Below are 7,406 nucleotides of genomic sequence, written 5' to 3' on the forward strand. Positions count from 1 at the left end.
GTTTTTATTACTTTTTTTCAGTGTGTAAGAGACAATACTTCTGATAAATAATTTGTCTTTGTATTCTTACATAATTCATGTATTTATTATGGTATTTTTTTTTTGGTTTTGGTTTTTTTTTGTATTTGGTATAGAAAAAATTGTATTTATTTCATTGATGTTCAGTTTTATATGGAATAATAAGTGTTGAAGTGAAGAAATAAATTGTGTTTTTTTGCGTAATATTGCCTCACTGGATTTTTTATACGGTTTTTTTAGAATTTTTTACATGGAGTATCTGAACTTATGCGGTTTTTATGAAAGTAAAAAAGTTTTTTATGCGGCTTTTTTTATGCGGCTTTTTTTCTGCGGCTTTCTGAGGAACGCATGTACCACATAATAAAATACCTAAGTGTACTCGTATGTGTTGTGAGCCTTTACGACATGCAAATTACTAACGTCATGCTAATTGTTGTGCAAATGATTATGCAATTTCACAACCTTATTTGTATGCAATCGACGATGAATCATTATCATTTACCCCAATTAAATTAAAATTGACATATTCTTTGTACAGCCATTTCAGGAAAATGATGCACATATGTATGCGGAAATCTTTTTGATCAATACTCATTCTACATACAAGGTTTTCCAATAGAACACTTTGAATGGGGGACAGTGTTGCTAGATTTTATTTTCAAACAACTTTTAATTCCCAAGGAAAAAAGTGTATTTTGAACAAAAAAAAATACAAATTTGTTAGTTAAATAAATAAAAAAAAAAACTGTAGCCTTCTTTTTTAGGAATAGTCTTCAAAAGAGAAATCACCAGTTTTGAAAACATCTAAGAATGATGAATATTTGTTGTATGTTTTCAGATCGATGGAGTTCTTGGCTGGTTAAAAAAAAAAAAAAATGTTGCTGAGTGCGGCCACCTCAGTTGTTTTTCGATAATTTCGCAGTCTCGGATTTTCGAAAAAAGTATAGCATTGTTAAGTACTAACATTTTTTATGTTGGCTTAAAAATAATTTGAAAAAATTCTTATATTTGTCTATATTTTAAAGCATGAAAAAAGTTTAAAGCTCATTTCTCCTAAGTTACAATAGATAGAGTTTTGTGATGACCACACTTTATCGTATAAAACCAACAAAGTCTAACTAACCGTTAGAAACAATAATTTTTTTTTAAATATTTTTCTTTCTTAACCACAAAATTGTTCTCTATAAGTACGGCTTCTCTAACTGAAAAAATACTCGAATCTAAAACATGTTTAAATTATAAACGTGCATTTAGCTAGTAACCATAGTAACCAGATTTTGCAATCAGATCTTCACCAAATCGTACAATTTACATATCAAAAATTCAATTCTATCAGGTACCCTATATAGCGCACGTTTTTTTTTTTTTTTTTTTTTTTTTTTACGGACGTTGGGATAGCACACTAGAAAAAAAAACAAAACATATGTGCGCTATATAGGGTACCTGATAGAATTGAATTTTGTACACATATATGTATACTCGTATATCCGAAATATAAAATATTATAATTTAGATAGCATGCAATTACGTGAGCAATATTGCACTTTCAGACTATTATGAGAATTTTCAGAAAAGGTAATAGGCGCTTAACAAATAATTAGCCATTTATTTCTATGCCAAATTGGCTATACATATTTAGCGATTGTTTATTAAAAGTTGCTAATTAAAATGAGTTTGGCATTTGTCTGCCATTTTTATTTATTTTTTTTTCGTCCTAATGTAAATCGCTTACAAATATTGCACAGGCGGCATTAACGTCACTCAAAATTATGAAAAAAAACGTTTAAAGTTTGCTAAAATCATAATAAAAAAGTTTAATATTTCAATATTTTATTTATGACGTCTACATTTTTAGATCAGCAGACAGCGAAATTTATTAAAGAACAAGTAAGAAAGTCTAAGTTCGGGCGGAGCCGAACATTAAATACCCGGCGCAAGTATTAAATATATGTTTATTCACCTTTCCGAAACATTCCGCTAGATGGTAAGCCGGGGTGTATCAATTTTGAGTAAATTAGCGTCCTTCAATTTCTAAATATTGAAGTTTCAAGCATCTCTGAAATTTACCGTTATATGAGAAGCGGCCGTTATTTTAGTCCGATTTCAATCATTTTCAACGTTTTGCTTATATGTGGCAAGCACAATAACCACACCGAGTTTGGTACAAATTAGTGGAACGGTTACCGATATACATATATGTGATCATAAGTGGGCGGTGCCATGCCCATTTTCCAAAATTTTACCATAAACGTATTTCTTAGTCAAGAATTGTTGCAAGCATCAATTTTGAATAAATTAGCTTCAATATTTACTGATTTATCGAAGATTTTGTATTTCTCTAAATTACCGTTATATAGGATGTGGGCGTGGTTATTGTCCGATTTTAAAAAGTTTCGGCGATTTTTTATGCTGTACCAAGGCCAACAACTGCCAAGTTTGGAAGAAATTGGTGCAGCGGTTACCAAGATATACACAAGTAACCATAAGTGGGCGTGGCTACGCCCATTTTCCAAAAATTTATAATATTCTTATTTTTCGTCTAAAAATTATTGTAAATATCAATTTTGAGTGAATAATCTCCAGTAGTTACTAAAATATCGCAGTTTTCGTATTTCTGAAAATTACCGTTATATGGGAAGTAGGCGTGGTTATTGAGCGATTTTAAAAATGTTCGGCCATTTGGTATGTTGTGCGAAGGCCAACAACTGTAGGGCTGTCAGACGACCCGGTTTTCCCGGACATGTCCCGGTTTTAGACTATTTGTCCCGGTGTCCCGGTCGAGCCTTAAAATGTCCCGGGTTTCATTTTAGTGTCCCGGATTTTGATTTGATTGCACAAATTTGAATAAAAGTTCAAACATCGCTACACTAAGAGAAAAACGCGTTGTAATGTTCAGAAAAATGTTATGAATTCACTGAGGGAAATAACGCATAGTAAACATGAATATTTTCTATTTGATTATCGTTTAAAAGTGTTCGTGTTAAGAAATAATACTTCCATAACACGCACGCGTGGTGTTGATTCAAACTCAACATTTACATGTCTGGCTGTAGCTTAGTGTGGGAAGATGCTTGCAACAATTTGCTAATTTCCAGAGGGTCAGGGTTCAATTCCCATTACAACTAGCATGGAATTTAAATCTTTTTTAACTTAATCATGAAAAAGCAATCGGTAATTGCAAATCGCTTCAATTTAATATGGGCGTATTTGAATTGAATATTTCTATACTAAATACTAAAATTTGTATACTTAAATGTATCACGAGTTGGGTTGGTGCTCTTTCATATGCGTATTTTTTTAATGTAGCACGCTTTTTTAATTCTAAACTTCTTTCTCTCAGTGCACCGGTTTAATTTGTGAAATAGTCACATTTCGAGATAGTTGAACTTTGCACAAGCAATAGTTGATGATTAGTAAATACGTTAAATACGTTCAAAATGACGTGCACAGAGTTTTACAATTATATTAAGGAAAAGAAGAAGTTTTGAAACAGTTCACAGCAACGAAAAATATGACTGATATTTTAATGTTATCTTGTACTTAAATTTTTTCTTTCGTGAAACCTATAGTACTTATAAGTACAGTGCTGTACAAAATTATTGGCTAGAAGGCTCTTTCATCAGATCCCAATTTCTATCAGATGTTTTAGAAAAATTTTGAAAATGTTCCTTTTGAGCCAATTAATAAAGTGCAAGTCTGAAGTTGCCAGCAAATTTCGTTGATTTTTAGCAGTTATTTTTTTGCTGACAGTGTCTTCCATATAAAAAGAATTATCGAACATAGTTTGTATGGAAGAAACTCTCAGTAAAAACAATACCAAAAATAAACTAAAATTTAATGGGCTGCAAAACTTCATTTTAAACTCTTTTATAAAAGGTCTGATTAGAATGTGGCAAATTTGTATGCAGATTTATTGAATTTTCCCGAGTTTAGCACAAAGTTTAACAATTTTATTTTTATGCTTTTTCATATATTTAGTATAAACTGTATTTTTATAAAGAATAAAAAAAGGTTCATGCATTGTGAAAAATTCTCTGTGCTTTAGTTGTGATAAGTTGTTTTGTTTTGTTGGCGTACGTTGTAATGATCTCATGACCTCATGTTTTCATGTTTTTGTCAGTCAAAATTAAATTTCACTACATCCTTTCGCACGTCGAAATGAAAGAGAAGGGAGCGAGAGGTTCGCCCTAAAGTGTCCCGGATTGGCAACAGAGATATCTGGCAGCCCTAAACAACTGTGCCAAGTTTGGAAGAAATTGGTGCAGCGGTTACCAAGATATACATATGTAACCATAAGTGGGCGTGGCTACGCCCATTTTCCAAAAATGTATAATATTCTTATTTTTCGTCTAAAACCTATTATAAATATCAATTTTGGGTGAATAATCTCCAGTAGTTACTAAAATATCGCAGTTTTCGTATTTCTGGAAATTACCGTTATATGGGAAGTGGGCGTGGTTAAAGTCCGATTTCGCCCATTTTCAATACCAACCTACCTTGGATTATGGGAAACCTACATACTAAATTTCGTTGAGATATCTCAATTTTTGCTCGAGTTATCGTGTACACGGACGGACGGACAGACGGACGGCCAGACAGACATGGCTTAATCGATTTCTTTTTTCATCCTGATCATTTATGTATACATTTGTCTATATCTATCTCGATTCGTTTTGGCTGTTACAAACAACCGTTATGTGAACAAAATTAATATACCCTTGTGCACAAGTGCGCTCGAGTATAAAAATAATGCGAATTAGAAGCGAGCATACGTGTTTGATAAATACGTAAATAGTATTTTGTATGCGCGTGTGTATAAAAATATGCATAAATACTCAACTGTGTGAATGAATGTGTTAAATACCCTGCAGGGAAACCGCGGACTGGTGCATAACATTTCTAGTTCCGTACAAGATCTTTATCGCCAAAAACGAACCAGTCCGATAGTAAGTAGATCCCCACCAGTTCAAAATCAGCGAAATGTGGGACTCTTAAAAAAACTATTTTATTTCTCTTTTTTCATTAGAAATCTATATCTAAAGTGACGAATTTAGAACTGGTTCGGAATTGTAGAAAAAGGGACGCAGAACGAACTAGATCTTATCTGTCGAATTTGGAACTAGTTCGGAATTGTAGAAAAAGGGACGCAGAACGAACTAGATCTTATCTGTCGAATTTAGAACTAGTTCGAAACTATCGAAAAAGGGATGCAGCGGGGGGCTTGTTTACTTTACATAGATATGTGTTCGGCGGCTTTTTCGTTCAAATACGTTTCTATTCTGTGCTTCGCAGATGCCTTTTCATAGCTTGGTAATACAAAACTAAAATCTATGTTAACATTTCAACATCTTGGGACCGTCTGGAATCTAACAGCGAGCACCTCTGCAAACTCAGCTACAGGTAAAGGTATGTAAACGTACATTTCTTACAATCATTCAAACAAATTTAATTTCAAATTGAAAACACATTTCTTCCAAAATATCTTAGAATCGCACACACGGAAGAACCAAAAAGATTGAAAAATCATGATACTTTTTTCTTTCGTCTGTCGATTTTAGAACTGGTTCGGAACTATAGAATTTAGGACTAGTTCGGAACTATCGAAAAAGGGATGCAGCGGGGGGCAATTGACACCTCCTAGGACATCGCCATGTTAAATTCGCCAGTTGCTTGCATGCAAAAGGGATTTATCGCGAACCAGTACTGGGTCTAAATGTACTAGAAACGCACCAGTTCAGAACTAGAGATTTTCCCCACAGGGTAATTGTGCACATACACATACATACAAACGTGCATGTGAATACATATTCATACCAATTTGTAGCTGTCAATTCAGAGTTTCCGATGCATTTTGACAGGCGGAAGAGATCAACTGGGCATGCAAATTGTTATACATTATAATGCACGGCCTTCCCACTTTTTTCAAATGATGAATATTTAAGAAAATTAAATACATATCGTCACCTGAAATGCAAAAAGACGTAACAACATCGTAACTGAAAAGGAAAAAGTCGTGACTAAAATTTTTTTAATTTTTTTTCATTAAATGATCTGTGAGTTGTAATTCGATGAAATCCATTATATCAATCAAAAACTGAATTTTAAATTTTTTATTAGTTACGACTTTTTGAACTTCAGCGACGACCTAACAAAGGTCTTTTTGCATTTCAGGTGACTATATGTACATATATACATTTAATTAAGGTTGAGATCTGCGGCTAAAAGGAAGAGCTTACAATTCCCAAAATAATTGTTTATATATTTTCCTTTGTGCCGGCGCATGTGGTATGTATTAAGTATTTTTGGCATCACTAAATATTGAATATAAAAATTTTCCGAGACATCCCGAAAACGCCGAAATATTCCCAAAAATCCAGAATTAGGCCCTAAGATCTCGAATGATCTCGGAAAAATCTAAAATACTCAACACGAAAAATGCGGAAAAATTAAGAAAACATTTTCAAAGCTTTGAAAAAACCATTAAATCCCGAAGCGTTCCATTATTTTATCAATCTCTAAAATAAACAAGTAAGCACAGTGCGGTTTTTGGCTACGCCGAAGGCTTCGTACCTTTCATGATCAGCAAACAAATTAGTATGGGACCACCTGTGAGGTAACACCTTTCCTTTAAAACGAGAATTATAGAAATCGGTTAACGTGGTCCATGGTAACATAGATAGAAAAAAAATAAAAAAAATATATATATATTCCGACGAACTGATAACTTTCTCCTTTTTGTGAAGTCGGTTAAAAATAACCAATCGCTTTTTCTTAAAATACTTAAATTTTTTTTTAATAATAATGAAATAGGGTAAACATTTAGTTGACCAAAACTACTTAGCTGGGGGAGTTATATAACAAAAACTAATATCTGAACAAGCAGTTGTTATGTATATCTTATACTGTACCAACCTAAATGATTTTAACATTAGGCTTTGTATGCTCGATAGATCTATAAGTATAGGCCTACATAAAGGAGTTATATCGCATAAACTTATTTCTGAACAGTCAATAGTAGTGGAGATATATATACATTATAGAGTACAGATTTTGACGACTTTATCAGCAGACTTTTTATTATTAAATAATAAATAACTCAAGAAATTGCACGGAAATGTCTGTCTAAATGAAAGGGTTTTAGAGTATAACCTCATATCTGAACAATCAACTGTATGGAGGCTATAAGTTATAGTGACTCGATCGTTGTCATTTTCAATGTAGACTCACTGGCGATTTATTCTTCTACTGACACTTACATGCGTCGGAAAAATCGTTAGTATTAAGTTTTCAGCAGAGATCAGAATCTTCCGATCGAAAAATATTGTTTTTCAAGAATTCTATTGTACCACAAAAACGTATATTTTCTATAAAATATCATAACTCAGAAA

The sequence above is a fragment of the Rhagoletis pomonella genome, unplaced genomic scaffold (genome assembly GCF_013731165.1).
Source record: "Rhagoletis pomonella isolate Grant_MI unplaced genomic scaffold, Rhpom_1.0 Rhpom_scaffold_00010, whole genome shotgun sequence".
Taxonomy (NCBI): Eukaryota; Metazoa; Arthropoda; class Insecta; order Diptera; family Tephritidae; genus Rhagoletis; species Rhagoletis pomonella.